The sequence below is a fragment of the Lathamus discolor genome, chromosome 2 (genome assembly GCF_037157495.1).
Source record: "Lathamus discolor isolate bLatDis1 chromosome 2, bLatDis1.hap1, whole genome shotgun sequence".
Lineage (NCBI taxonomy): Eukaryota > Metazoa > Chordata > Aves > Psittaciformes > Psittacidae > Lathamus > Lathamus discolor.
The window spans coordinates 33,145,226-33,161,409 of NC_088885.1; positions in this window are offsets into that span (position 1 = coordinate 33,145,226).

Sequence of the window (16,184 nt, forward strand, 5' to 3'; positions counted from 1 at the left end):
AGCCTATAGCACTTGTACCTCTTGTAAGACCTGCCACTGAGAGAAAAGAGGATGATGGAAAGCTGAAAATATGGATTAACACTTCCTCAGCTGATTTGAGCATTTACACGGCTTTCACCATGCACTGCTCATTCCCATGCTCCTCAGACTGGCATCAGATGCAGACAGGGAACTGATGCATCACTTTTAAGACATGCCAGGACCTGAGGTTTTACAGTGACTTCTTGTGGAGCTTTAGCACCTTCCACTGGTGGGTAGATACTGGCTTACCTTTTTTACCTTTATTTTTAGTCCTAGTCTTTTACGGGAAGAGGGTGAACACTGCCCAATTAACCACAAATGGTGTAGCTCGATTTCTGGTATTTGGGAAAAGTCAAGATAAACTTTCTAGGAGTGTGTCATGGTTTAAACAAAGTCAGCCATAAACCATACAGCCCATCCACTCACTCCCCCTCTTCTTGCCCTCCCCCCTGCTCCTGGAGGGACGGAGAGGAAAAGAATGCAACTCCCATGGGTTGAGATAAGAAGAGTTTAGTAACTAAGGTATAACACAAATCATTACTGCTACCACCAATAATAATAATGATAAAGGAAATAACAAGAGGAAAGAATACAACACCTCAACACCAGCCGACCAACAACTCACCCCACTCCCCCCAGCCAAGCACCGACCCATACCTCGTCCTACCCTGCAGTCCCTTGCCCTTCCAGGTAACTCCCCGTTACATCCTGGGCATGACGTGCTGTGGTATGGAATACCTCTTTGGCTAGCTTGGGTCAGGTGTCCTGTCTCTGCTTCCTCCTGGCCTCCCCTCCTCCCTGGCAGAGCATGAGGCTCAGAAAGTCCTTGGTCAGACCAAACATTTGAGCATCAGCGTTATCAACACTGTTCCCAGGCCAAAAAATGAAAACATAGCACTGCACTAGCTACTAAGAAGGAGAAAAATGAATGCTACTGCTGAACCCAAGACAGAGTGCAAGGGATGAGCCTCACCCAGGGAAAACCACCTTCATGGTCTAACTCCCTGTGGGTGCTCTTCGGATTTTGTGGTCAGATTTTGTGATCTGGATACATAGTACTAATTGGGGGACCCATCCCCATTGACGCATATGAGTGACAGCTTTGGATTATATGAGAAATTCTGATAATTCACCAAAGCATTGGTAGCCCAGTTGCAACTGGGAATACAACTATTATCCATGCATGAACAAGCAAGAAAATACCAAACCATCAGGAGGAAGCAGTGCAGTTTTCACTGATGTTCTTTAAAATAGAGCGTCATAGTATATCTTAAAGCTTGAACCTGATCATTTAAGCAATCCCTTAGTGAATCACACTATGAGGTACTGTAGCTGTTGTAACAGTTAGAAAAGAACAAATAACAAGGTAGTCTATATTTGTGAAAGTAGTCTTTGGCAATTATTGTGTATCTATCTTCTGCATCTAGCTTCAAAAACTTGCACTTCAGAGCATACATATAGATATGTAAGCATGTGCATACTTAAATATCTGAAAGGGTCATACTTCCACAAGAATAAAAATACTAATCATTTGCCATTCATGTTTTCCATCCTAAAATGTTTTGGTCATCCAGATAAAACTATAACATCCCCTAAGTGAGGTTCCATCCTAATTAAATTAGCCTACTTACGTTAGCAGTAGGAAACTCAAGCATATTATCTAGGTGGATTATTAGGCTAGTCAGGCAGAGAAAAATCTTCTCTTCCTTTGGTAAATAGACATTAAAAAAATACGGCTACTTTTGTCCTTTATTTCTGTCGTGGTTTAAACCGATCCACGCAGCTCGTCCACTCACACACACACACACACCCCCCCCAACCCTCCCCACTCCCGGAGGAATGGGGAGGAGAATCAGGAGAATGTAACTTCCATGGCTTGAGATAAGAACAGCCCAGTAACTACAAATCACTGCTGCTACCACCAATGATAATATTGATAAAAGAAAATAACAAGAGAATACGATACCACCGCCGAACGAGTTCGACCCCCCCGAAAAGAGAGAGTGCCCTTCCGGGTAACTCCCAGTGACCTCCCTGGGCATGACGTGCTGTGGTATGGAATACCTCTTTGGCTAGCTTGGGTCAGGTGTCCTGTCTCTGCTTCCTCCTGGCCTCCCCTCATCCCCGGCAGAGAATGAGACTCACAAAGTCCTTGGCCAGAATAAATATTACTTAACAACAATTAAAAACAATCGGTGTTATGAGCTCTCTGCCCAGGCTGGAAGTCAAAACACAGAGCTTGCACCAGTTACTAAGAAGGAGCAAAATGGCTCCTGGTAAACCCAGGACAATTTCTCTCATACAGAAAATCATGCCTCCACAGAAATGAGCTGTGTGCAAATAATGATTAACGGTCATAATACAGAGAGCCGTGTTAGTCCTAATTGTATTAGGCAGTAAAATGAAGGTTAAATTAAGTCTAGAATCATTTTTTTTCTACTCCTGAAAGTGAAACTGTCTGAAGAACATTAATACCTGTTGGACTTGATTTTATCCAATGCAGTGTAACAATAAATCCGATGAAAGACAGCCTGCTTTGTGAGATTTTCCCTGAAAGCTGTTGCTGAGCAGTAGGGAGTGAAAGAAGCGGATATATTTATGAGACCTCACTGTGAGGATGAAATTCCTGGTGTGGAGATCATCAGAAATGAGCAAAAGGACAAGACAAATAAGACTATTAATATTTGGAGTGGAAAAGAGTCATAAGCCAAAAGGTTGAATAGCAACTGAACCTGGATGGAAAAGCAAATGAGAATTATACAGTGCATTAGGAATTAGATCCTTACATTAGCATTATGTAAAGATAAACAGGTGAAGCTTTTTTCAGTTTAAGGTATCAAACTAATCATGAGACTATATCAAAGAGCAGTGCCTAGATTGTCAGTTTTTCCCTCCCATACACATAGATACAAATACACACACACACAAATTATAGTGATACTGATACTGATACTGCGGATCAGTATGACAAATTAAATACACTAATACATGTTAATACATGATGGACAATTCCATCTGCCTAAAAAGGACTTTAATCGTATTAATATCATGCAATTATTTAGTCTATATCCTATATATTGAAGCTACGATCTAGACAGTATTATCTGGGATAGGCATGGGGAGCCATAACACTAATGACTGTTTGGATGCTAATCAGGATACACCCCATGCTTTACTCTAGTAGAGACAGAAAGTCATTTACAAACCAGCAAGCTTTATTTCATTTAGAAACCCCAGTTCATACAACACCAGCTGACCTAAAAAACATTCTTCCTAGAATTCAAAATCTTTCTCAGAAAGTTTAGTCTGGGTAAATCAGCAGTTCTCAAGCAACATCAAGATACTAATATGGACTTACCATAGAGTCTTGAAAAAAGAGACTCACAATTTCATACTTGAACTTTAAAGACAAACCCTTAATAACACAGATTTTGTTAACAGGCTCTGGGAAACTGATGAATCTATTACTATTGTGCTTTGTATTCCTGGAGGAAAGGAAGAAAGTCTAGTAAAGACTTTCTCTTGCATTTTTTTCATGTTCTTTTTCTTCTGTTGGAAGAGTTTTATATATATATAAATATATATAAAAATATATATAATACATATGTAAATACATATTATATGTACAATTATATGTATAATTGTATATATAATTATATATTAAATATGAATATTTAATATATTAATATTTCTGTTGGAAGTATCATAATTAAAAACTCAATTTGGGTTATAGTCATTGTCCAAATCCATTTCTTTTTCAATAGAAACACTCCTGGAAATTGTCATAAACCAAAAAGGGAAGGAAAGGGAGGGAAAAGATATTTTTAGTCTTATAATTTTTAGTTCTGTAATTTTCTGTTGCAGGAAATGTAGGCTTCACTGGGACTGAAGTAAAGACATAAGCTATGTCAAGAAGCCATGGACAATTATAAAAAAATGTAGTTTCGTCTCATATTCATTACTGGAGATCTGGAAACAATTGTGTTGACGCAACTTCTCATTTCAGTCTAAAGAGGGAAATAAAATCTTGAAGAACTGGTTTCTCATTTCTCACAAAGGTGTTTGTCGCTCCTGTACTCCTTTCAATGCCCTACAGTCCCTTCTCCCCTAGTTCAGATCTCTTCCCGAAAATTATTTCTTCTGGTGGACCTTCATTCTGAAATACCTGTTTCGGCTTAAACCCCCCCTTCAAACATAAAAAGTCTAGCAGTGAGCAGTTTGTGCTCTCTTCCAGAAATTTTGCAAGCCCCCGTGCCTCATCTGGTTGTAGAAACTCAATGGGCAGAGCACAAGAAAAAGGAAATTCAGTTTCCTTGAAGTATTAGTTAGTCCTGCTTAACTGCTCACAATAGTAGCCCTCTTTTAAATCTTTTTAGCATCTTCAGCTTCCTTACCCCAGTGACCCTGGCATGACCTTTTTTCTGGAAGTCATCACGTCTGGGTATAGCAGCAGATTATTGGAAAACTCATTAACACAGCAACAGCATGAGTGGGCCTAAGGGTCTTTCTCTTGTAAATGTTAACACACACTAAATAACCAGACAGGAGATTTGTTACAAAAGCACTGCCTCACATTTAGGTGGATTTCCAGGCTGCAGCCTACTCTAGCACTGCACCTGCCCTTCACACAAATCACCCAGAAAGAGCTCTGCTCTGATATACATCAGTAATTGCATAGAATTGCCAGGGCAGATCTGATGGAGCAGCACCAGGTCTGGCCAGGTACGTTTCAGGCTTCAGAGGTGAATGAGGGTGAAGAAGATGCTGCCGGAGGCCCCTTGTCCTCACCTTCCCTGCAGCACTGAGAAGAAAGAGATAAATAGAAAACCTGACCTGAGGGCAGACACACTAGAAAACTCTGGGAAATTTTAAAGCAACTGAAAACAAAGATTTACAGTGGGAAGTAGCAAGAAAAGTTAAACATAAGTGCTGCCATCTGTACTGCTTGTATCATAAAGTACAAGATGTATGCCTGGGGCTGCCAAAGGTTCAGCAGATATATCCTCCTCTGAAAGCCCTGAAATGCAGCTCTGACAGTGGGACTGAGACAGCCTTTGGCAAAGAGAGCTGTGTTCAAAAGTCAGAGATAGAACCACCTTGTGCATTTTGGATGGACATGTTTGTCAAAATACTGTTTTATTGTGGAAGAGTGGAAGCTGAGGCTATTGTATCAAAACACTGAAGGATGAAATATGTATATTTGCTCAGACAAGAGCACAAGTCACAACCAAATAGACTTTTTCATATTGTTCATATTTATTGTTCTACACCTAGTAACACCACCCACAGTCAAAGCAACTGCTCACCAGACTTCATTAGTATTCATAGTTGCAAGCCAAGTAACAGAACTCATAGCTGGTGTCCATTCCCAATACTTCACTAATGTTCACAGCTCTGTAGGTGATTTAGTTGACTTATATAGTAAGTTCATGGTGGTAAATCATGGTATTAAGGTTAACTTACACTATGGCTTTTTAGGCTAAGTAGGATCTTAAAATAAAAGCTCTGATATGAATTAATGTGACTATCTGTAATAACTTCCATTCTCACAGTATTCAGCCTTGTAATTCAGCTTGTATTGAATAAAGATTTTTCATTTGCAGCATAAAGATTCTTTGCAAAGTAAAATTGAAGCAAAGTCATGTCCCTGGCCAACTATGGTAGCAAGACTTTTTCCAGAAATCATCAGCACTTTCATTATGAGTCCAGGCATAATTAGGAGATGCTACAGACAAGACAGGGTTGTTATAATACAGAAATAAATTGTTCTTATGATTAGTTAATATTTAATACAAAATTTAGTGAGGTCACCCAATTTATCTTTATTTAACAGGTATTTAGTCTAAACTAGTTTCCAGAGTTCCAAACACAAATTCCCTTGTCAAAAACTGAAAGTTCTATTTCCCAAATGTGTGAATGAGCTGTAAGAATGACAGCGTGGGATGTGGCATGAGAATTTGGGAACAGCCATGATTCATGGGAGGGTCATGTGAGTTTCTTTATCTATTATGTATTTGCCTACATGTATTCTTGGTCTCCTAAAAGCAGTTTACAATTCTCTTACTTGCAGACCCATGTGGTAATAATAAGCAGATGTGTTCTTAATTGTTTCAGTCTAGCAAAGTGAGCAGTGGAGCTCTATTTCATATTCACAGCCTCTATGTTGCGTCCAAAAAGTTGCTCTTTGTTCTGCACACAGGCAGACTTCAGTCACAATCCCCAGCAATTTCAAATAATTTTAAAATATTTTTCAGACCCTGAAATCCTATAACTTGGTGTAAGGGATTCCAGTTCCCACCTTTTAATCTTTTGAAAGACACAGACAGAAACCCCAAAAAACTTTATCTGGTTTTGATACTTTAAAACAAGCCACAAACCACTGAAGAAACCTAGCAGAAAAAAATATACTGGTGCAGTCTCTCTTGCTCTAAGCATCAGATTTTTCTCTTGCACCTTAATATCACCAATATCTTTTCATTTTCAGGAGTGGAAAGAGATATCTCCTTTTTGTATTTTTTAGAAAATATGATTCCATTTTGGCTCCAGTGTGGTACTGTGCCTGCTGGTTTTTCACTTCAGCAATTTCATCCATCTTTCTTTGCAAGGAACAACCAGTTAAGAGTTAAGCTTTTAAGTTTTAGCTATTAACTGAGTGTAAAAAGCCTTTATAGTGATACTGATTGCCCTATAGTATTACACATACTATAGCCACAGCATCGATGTTGCTGTATTTCAGAATAAGTGCAAGTGTCTGAATTCTCATATCCTGACACAGAAACCTGCAGCCTTTTAAGGATAGTCTGGCTAGACAGTTTGACTTTTCCAAATTAGAGCTAAAGTGTGCTGTCACAAGCTCAGCAGAGGTTGGAGATGTTGGTAAAGGCATAAAATGCAGCTGGTAGGCCTATGATGTCCCTGTTCTTGCAGGAAACAAAAATTTGCAGCATGGTCCTCTATGCTTACTGTGGTGCTCATCTCTTAGCCATGCTCATCTCCAAAATCTGACCAAGTGCCCTCTGTGGTATGTGATACAAATTGCATAATCAAATCCTGCATTAGCATAATTTAAATAAGTTTAAACTACCAGGCATTTTATGTTGCTGGTATATTAGTATGTATAAAATTAGCTAATGATGCAGAATCTAGTAGCGTTCATCTTTTTATACCCTTTTGCTTTCAACCTGATAATGTAGCAGAATTCACCCTCCCACCTACCCTTCTCCTTGTGTGTAGAAAGCAATTTCCTTTTCAGAAAAGGTAGTTTTGGGGCATGAGCTAATCTTATAGTAGAACAAGTATTGTTCCAAGTGCTTACCTGGGAAAACAGAAGGTACTAGGATAGAGAGAGTAGACAAATAACTGTAAAGATTTAAATGTGAGACATAAATTGGGTTTCTCAGCTCAGCACTCCTCTCTACTCACTTGGTCAGAGGGGTTCAGCAGGGCCTCACCATCATCTTAGTGTAGAGGGAGTGCTACAGTATCCAGTAGTGCATCCCTATCCAGCCTTAGATACAGAGACATATGTACAAAACATATGTAAACCTCAAGTGAATGTTCAGAATTATGTGGTTCTGTCCCATAAATTAACATTTACATTAAAAGAAGCTCTATCTATCTGCTCAATCAACTTTAATCTCTCTTGGAGGTGTTGCTTGGCCTGAGGATCTATCCCAAACTCTTGTTTTGTTTGATTTAGCCTTTCTCTTTTATACAGGGGGAGAACTTGAAGGGGGATAGAACATAAATGAGAGTGGAGTAAAAATGGGGAGAAAGGATATTTTTTCCTGAAATGATTGTTTGAAGACTCTCCCAAGGCAAGTGCCATCAGCTACAAGTGTCAATAAAGGTATAAAATAGGTGGAGGGAGTAGGGGAGAACAATTAACATTTCTGGTAACACCTGTTAAATGGCTTTGCTCAGAGGTAGTAGAAAGCACTAGAGACAAGAGGGAAGAATTATTCTTCAATCTAAGAGCAAACAAGTTGCACAATGCAGAACAAATCCCTTGATACCAAGAGAGGAAGGCTTTTGGATTTAATGATTAATTATAGCTCTTCTAAGTGTTGGGGGAATTGCATCCATTAAGTGAAGCATCAGGAATGCCTCACGCACTTAGGGCCCATCTCACATCACCACACACTGCTGGCTCTGCAGTCTCTTCCTTGCATTGTACTCGCTGGGTATGAGGTGAAGAGTCAGGAGTGGGAGCAAAGCACTGGTGTTGTGCTGCAGCTATGAAGGGAGTCTCCAAATGGGATGCCTATGCTTCAAAAAACCCTTCTGAATGGCTCTACCTTCTGCTTGAGCTTAGCATTGCCTTGTGTCTGTCCATTATGCAACATTACATGCTTGGGGAAGGTTGCAACAGGAGAGCAGAAGTTTAATAATTGTATAATGGCATATTGGCTCTGCTAATATGAACACCAGACTCCTAGTGAGGCCAGAATTTCCCCCCACAGTTATTTCCCCCCACTGTTTTGCCTTGCATCTCAGAGGGTGTCTATTTGACTTGGGACTGGAGATGAGAGGGACTGTGAGCATACCATCAACTAGAAAAGTGCTGTCACAGATTAGTGCTTCAGTATGTCACCAGTCACTGCGGCCAGTGGAAAACTGGCCAACCCATCAGTTGGGTGGCCAACTCCTACTACTCCAAGTGCTGTGAGCACATGGCACAAAGTGTGGGAAGACAAAGGGGAGCTGCTCATAATACATAATTTTGAAATATTTAATGAGCTGGAGTGGTTTTCTTGGAGGATGATTTATCCTCTGTCGCTTCTGCTGTTTACTTCCAAATGGTGTCTTAATTGCTTTCCTCCTACTTGTCCCTCAATTAAAGCCTCCCTTCATTTTTGCCTTCATATGCAGCACATCACTTAATTTTCCTTATTTACTTTTTAATTAATGGTCTGGCACTTTTTGCCTTCTCTAAGCTCCTTGCACTGAAAACTCTGTCTATCCGTACTGTTTCTTGGGAGCAGGAAAACGAAATTTGTTTGCTCCAGACAAAATTAATCTGAATCTTTGCTTTGTTTTCTCTCTTCTAATGAAGCCAGTGTGCCTTAAATCACTGACTGCATAAAATGATTTTTAGGGATCAGATGCCCCAACTTCTGCCAGTTTTGGCAATGCAGGTATATTAAATTTAGCTCTCTTCTGCTGACAGTATTTTTCTACAGGGTAAATCAATGCCTGCAACAGTAATTTATGGCATTTTAACATAAGTAATATTTTCTACAGCTCCTCACAGGTCTATGACTTTCCTAGTCTCTTTTCCACAGATGTCACCTTGGTTCTGTGCAGCAGATGTACATACAACTCCTGAATGGCAAAGTGAGACAAACATGCAATATATATGCTCACTGAAAAACCAACAGTGTAGAAAAAAAGGCAACACGCTCATTATCACGGCTTTTAAGCAGACGCAATTTATTCACTTCCTCATAGGTATGAATCATTTATTTGCTGTGATTTTTTCAAGCAGCACTCTATTTGTAGCTGTTAGCCATATCACTGGTTTGTGAATAGGTAAAGGTGAGTGTGATGCCTAGCTTGGGGTCTTCTCCTGCTGACACAGACAGCTCCATGGGCTTGCACCTATTTTCCGGTTATACTTAAAGTATCATCCTACAGAGAATACTGGATTTTGGGTTTCCCAGAGGTAGATCCTGCCCCACCACTGTGAGACGACTGCCCCAGCGCAATTTCTTCTTGGGTTTTTCTGTGCTGAAACCACACCCTATTCCAAGTCTTTCTGCATCACTAAGTGGGGCTGCTTCTCATTACCTGAATAGGAAGGAATGTGTTTCAGTGGCTTGGAGTGCGGTACCTAACAGTTTTGCTGTGTGGAAGCACTGCTAATCAGTCAGTCTCTAGGGGCACTACATCCTTCAAGACCTGGTTGATCACCACACAGAAGTAGACAGCAACTTCCTTGGAGACCAGGTAAATACTGAATAATAAGATTGTGTTCACATGTCTATGTAGACAGCCAACTCCTTATTCACCAGCTGCTGATACTACTGAAATCCCAAGACCATACACAGCCAAAAGAAGAGTGGATGAGAAGACTTGAATTCTGAGGAAATTAAAGACAATTTCCTTACTCTCTCATTCAAAGTTATCAATAGCATCTCATAATACGAGACATAGAGACACCTCATACAAATGATCAATCCTTCGTGCAGACCAAGAGAGTCACACTACTGAAGGCAGAGGCAGTTATTTGTTTTCAACCACAAGATGAAAATCATTGTCTCTCATTTTCAAATTCTTTGGTGTATTTGAGAGTTGACCAGCCAACCAAGTACAGTCCTAGTCCTAATCCTGTAAAATACATTTTACATATTGATCTTACCAGTTGCTTAATGCATCTCAGTGTCTCCAGGATACATTTGTGTGATTACCAAGCTGCATGTTTGCAGAATAGTTTTATTTGGCATTAATGGAATAGTACAAAAAATAAAGCACTAATAGCTTTATGAATATTCATAATAAAGTCATGTAGCTACTATTGGTAACATATTATTCTCTTTTGTAAGTGGCTTAATGACTTGCTGCTTTATTCATGCAAACATTTGCAACTCCTGGGTGTTTCACAAATATTAACATGCATATCTCCCTATCCTCCAGAACTGTAACTACAGTCATGCCCGCCTATAGGTTTGACTTTAAAAAATTTGTTCCAGAAAGAACTGTTTAGAAAATCAGGGATCAGATGCCCTGACTTTAAAAAAAAACTTCTGTTGCTAACAATGTGCTTTGACAAAAAATAAAAAGTTTGAAAAAAAGAAAGGAATTTTCTTAAAAAGATTTCCAGCCAAAGAGCTGATTTATCATCCAAACATATGACACTGGTAATACAATAAACATCTTTCATTGGGTGGATAGTCTACACACCCCTTCTTAGAGAATAAGACTGCCCAAATTACAACATTAGTTACCATATTTTTTTTAAAGTCATATAATTCCCCAGTCTGAAGAATCCTGTGAATTTTCCTGTTCTGCAACTTTATGCAGTTCTTTAGCTCTTTTCTCTGTGTTTAATTGTGAGCTACTATTTTAATAAGCTTCCTGTTGTGATACATTAGAAAGAATTGTTGGACCATTGTATTGCTCCTGGCCAGATAAAATTGTTATGGTTTATGGAAAATGGCATGTGGTTCATCTGATTAAACAGTCAGCTGATCAACTTGGAAAATAAACAAAATAGAACAAAATATGTCATTATGCTGAAATATGTACTATTATTACTGTTCCTTACTCTTATTAAAAGATAGCATGAAGGCATCAATAAAAGCTTAAGGATGCGTAAGAAATAGTACAGACATCAAGTAAAAAAAAAGGGGCCTTCTTTGCCCAGCAGGTTGAAAAATTTTGGTCTCATTCTCCAGTGTCATCTTCCAGACTGGTACACAATCCCCAGCACCTTCTGTAGACCCATCTCAATGAAGAAAAATCAGTCTTACAACCTCAGACTAACATATGCCCTCCAGCTGTACCCCACTGGCCCACACTTGCAGCCTCAGAACTGTCCTTATCGACACCTAAAGCAAGCCCACACATCCATATTCTGCCTCCATGTCCTATGGGCCTGGCCCCATGTCCTGAGCTGGAAACACAGGTCCCAGTATTGGCAGGACCCTTGCAACGCATATAGTACTCAGACAACCACTGCTCCTGTGACATAAGTCATGCAGGAGGCAGCTCCTGCACAGAAGGATTTAGTGTGCATCAGTAACATCTTGTGTCAGTACTGCTTGTGTGTATCTGCCAGGGAAGTCCCTCCACTACAGCTGTCACTTACCCTTAAGATGCTCTGTTCTACCAGCAGTAGACTTACCATAGCTTGGGGTCTTCTGCTGCTGACAGAGACAGTCTCATAGGCTTGCACAGAGAATTTCCTTCCTTCCTGTAGCTTCATAAATTAAAAAGGAAGTTTTGCCCACTGTAGAAATAGGGGGAAAGAGCAAGGAGGCAGAAGTACTTTTTGCATAGAACACTGCAGTTGCATGGATAAATCTGTTGTAGCTCAGAGTAGATTTACAGCATGGACTTGAAATTTTCCTTCAGTTTTCATTGTACCACCCCAGTCCCTGACACTAAGACTGGTACAGACCTTCTAGGGACTAACATCAAATGATATTAGTCATGATATGCTACTTAAAGCAAAATATGGCAAATTTTTACAAACTGGCCACTGTATGTACTACAAGCATAAAAGGAACTGGCTCAGCATGAGTGTCCTTCTCAAGATGAGAGACAAGGACTGAAAGGAATATCCTCGTCGGTTAAAATCCATGGATGTGCCCTAAAATGACTCACCAATATGTGAAGTAGTGCCCATTTGTGAAGAAATTGTCTTCAGACCTGATTTGGCTTTATCTTTCCAGCAGCAAAGGAAGCAGACCTGCAGTGATGGGAACAATTGTTGCACTTCAGAAAGCAGCTGGCGAGGAATAAAGCAGGCCCTAGGAAGGTTTTAGGAACCAAAACAAGAAAATAGACAGTGTGTGCACTCAGCATGTGTAGCAAGTGCAGAAACCCTCACAACTAAAATCTCTTCCCTAAAGTGGCCTTTCTCCTGGACTCCTTGACTCACCATTCATTGTTACCTGGGCAATTTAGAGCTGCTGTCAAGAAATCTCAGCATTAGGTGAGAAAAAGTTATCTGCCTTGTATCTTGTTTCTTGCTGAAAGGGGAAAGATTACCATGGTAGGATAGGGAGGAGAGTGACAAAGCACAAATTGGGACAGAAATCCTGCCAAAACCAGTCTCTCCAGAGGGGGAAAACTGGGGTGGCTGGAGATAAAACCATGATTGCTGTGGTTACATCCATGTCAGGAAAAGGAATGGATGTTAGCTAAGGTATTACTATTAAATTTTGTTTTATTCAGTTATCCAGAGCCAAGATGTCCGACAAAAGCTTGCTTCATTTTTGGTCTGAGTCCATCCTGATCAGAGGAGGGTAACATGAACACCTGTACACCACAGCAACTGTTCCCAGCTGGTTCAGGCTTCCTGTTTCTTTTTTCACTCCCTGCAAGGAGAGCTCCCATGAGCTCTGAGAGATCCAGCTGAGTCTCTGTGGAGCCATTCTTCCCCAAGGAAACACAGTCTCAGTGTCAGTTACTGGTGACATACCTTTTAGGACCATGGTTGTCATTGGATGGCTGGCGACCAATTTTCTGGACCAGCAGAAGTTTTTCTTTCTGATGACATAAATGGTAAGTATTCATCCAAGTCTTCTTTACAAAACTGGAGGCCAGAGGAGTTTTGCCCCTTTCCTCACAATCTTCTGGGATCACAGAAAGCTTTGGTGTATCTTCCCCAGGGTGTTGCTCAGTGCTGCTCTGAGACAGGTACCCAGGGATGCAATGCAGCTGAAAAGCATTGACTAGTGGGCATGAGGACATCTTCACCCATGATATGGAGGCTACCATTACAGACCATAATAGTGCCATCTTAGTGGTCTAGTTAATGGTAGGTGAGTGTTAAGCACTCTAGAAGATTGTAGTCCCTTTCTGTCAGTGTTCATCATGGAGGCCTGGACTAATCTTGTTAAAGATAACTTGGGGCCCCAAAGACATGGGAAGAAGACTTACATGGATGACTTGAGTGCTTTTGTTTACAAGAAGCAGCTTATCTTCACTGTGTGCTTTCCATTCCACTTGGATGTCTTCACACTGCTTTTTAAGGATACACAATGCTCAGTATTTCTGTAATTACTATACTCCATGCAGTATACACTCTTCTGGAAAGAAGATACATTCAGTAAACATAGGCATAATGAAGCCTTTGTTCTTCACTTGTCCACTGGGGAAGAAGTAGTGTTTGGAGGACTGCAGCAACTTTATCTCAAAGAACTTTTTAAAAGCATTTTTTCTTCTTCTATGAAAAATGGTTTCACAATGGAGGAGGTCAGAGTAGACTCTTGCCATACTGTGGTAGCTTAGAACTTTGCTTACTCATTCTGGAGGTGATATTACTAAATTGAGGCAAAAAATATCTTGGTTTTCATCCTTTGAAAAGCAATTTTTTGCACTGTTGTCATCAAAACATTATGGTACCAAGTGAGATAGCACCTTGAAGGGAAAGCTGCTACTGAGTTGCTTGACAAAGAAACCAGGAAAGCCAAGATTGCTGGAGAAGGATTTTAATTTTAATTTTGTGAACTCATTATGTAAAACAGATGAAATGAGTCTTTGGAAAATGAATGCGGGTTTGTTAGCTGTAATTCTCATAGGTTTTAGTTTTATAATTTAAATGGCACATATTTTATATTAGCAAAACCTCTTTTAACATTTCAGTGCTAGAATGTACCCATGTACTAAAATTGGTTAAACTAATCTGTACAAACAAAAGCAGGTACTGGCTCTAATTTATGTCAATTCACATTTGCACAACCTTTCTCAACTTGGGTGGAACATTTACTTCAGCTGCCTAAAGAGAGAAACAGATATTTGAATTTACTCTACATTTACAAATTCAATCAACTAGCTCTGTTAAACAGCCAATTGAATGGAGAATATATGGATTACAGCTGTACTCAATATAGAGAATTAAAAAGAAATTGTTCAAGACAAATGGGCTTGAAAACTGAGTGCTTCCTTCAAAGACTCATTTTAAGGGCTTTTGGAGAGATTTTGTTTGGCATTATGTCTCTATTCTGAAAGGAATGACAATGCCCTAAATTGCATGATTTGCATACTATGCAATGAAGTGCAGTAGTTTGTTAAATGGTAGAGGACTGGAAAGCTTCTTTTGCTCACCTTATGTAAAAAGTTTAGAGCAAGCGTGTTTATTCAGTTTAAAAGACAGAAGTCTGCCTTATTGCAAAATGTTGAACATGCTCCCCAGCAGTAAAATAGTTGTGAAACCTTTAATAAAATGAGCATTTTCACTGTGACAAGCGCAGATGTTGTAATGTATAAGTAACTGACATCCTTGATGGTACACTTACAGGCCTTGTGCAAAGAAAAAGCAGATGGAATTTTAAAAACTAGTTGGTTGAATCCACCTGGATCAGTAAGAAAGTGCAATTTGGCTGTGAGATCTGTGATTATAATGTCTTGCATCAGCTGTCCAATGGGTCACTGTCTGTGGTTTTCTCTTGACTAGAGAAGCACCATGTGTTAATTTTTTGCTAGTTGATATGTGATTCTAGATCCTCAAAGAAACTTCACTGTTGACTTGATTTTAGGTGCCTCAATGAGAGTACAAGCATGCATCCTGCTAAGCCTAGGTCAGAGTACCCTCTCGTCACCAGCAGAGATGTGGGAATCTGGATGTCCCTGGGGGAACAAACTTGACTTTCAACAGCCAAGGAATCACTAAATAAGGAGCACCAGAGAAGTGCTGATGTGGAGTAAGACAGAGTGTTTGGCAACTCTTTTGTGAGCACTGTCTGCTCAGGGGCATGAGATACCTCTCTACTGCCTTTGTTTTGAAAAAAGCTGAGTCTTACAGACATTCTCATGGATATCTCTCATGAGTTAACTCAGCTGATAACCAGCCAAAGGTCCTGGCTTCTCATTGTCACAAGTTTGTGCTTGCTGTAGGGAACAAAAGGAATACAAAGTGCTTCAGTCGTGGCCATGACTCCTCTAGGAAGACAGAGGCTGGGTCCTATGCATCTGAATCTAGAAGAGTTCCATGTCAGATCTAGTCCTTTGTCTAGAATAATTTTCCAATATAATTTTAATTGTCACAACTTATTACTTGCGTCTCAGAAGCAATATTCTGTATAGAGGTTTTTTTTAATCTACGGAAGATCTTCATTGAACAGATCTTATTTAGAGACAGAAGTCATTCTCTGTAGAGAAGTATCTATTTTTAGTTTATATTAAGTATGCTATTTTTGTATAATGTGCAATACATTTCCCCCCCCTACACACTTACAAACATAATGACCACTGGCCTTTCCAATACATGCCATGAAAGTCTTTTAAAATGTAGAGAGTGTATTACATGCCGGGAAACAGTAGGAATCTCTTTGCTTCATTCATAATGCCAGATATTATTGTGTTGAATAATTACTATTTTAAATTTCATTTGTACTTTATTAGTATTAAGGGATAGTTTAATACATTATTTTAAAATGTATTAAATATGGGAGTATATGGATATAATGTGGGAAAATCTTTTGGATGGAAAAACA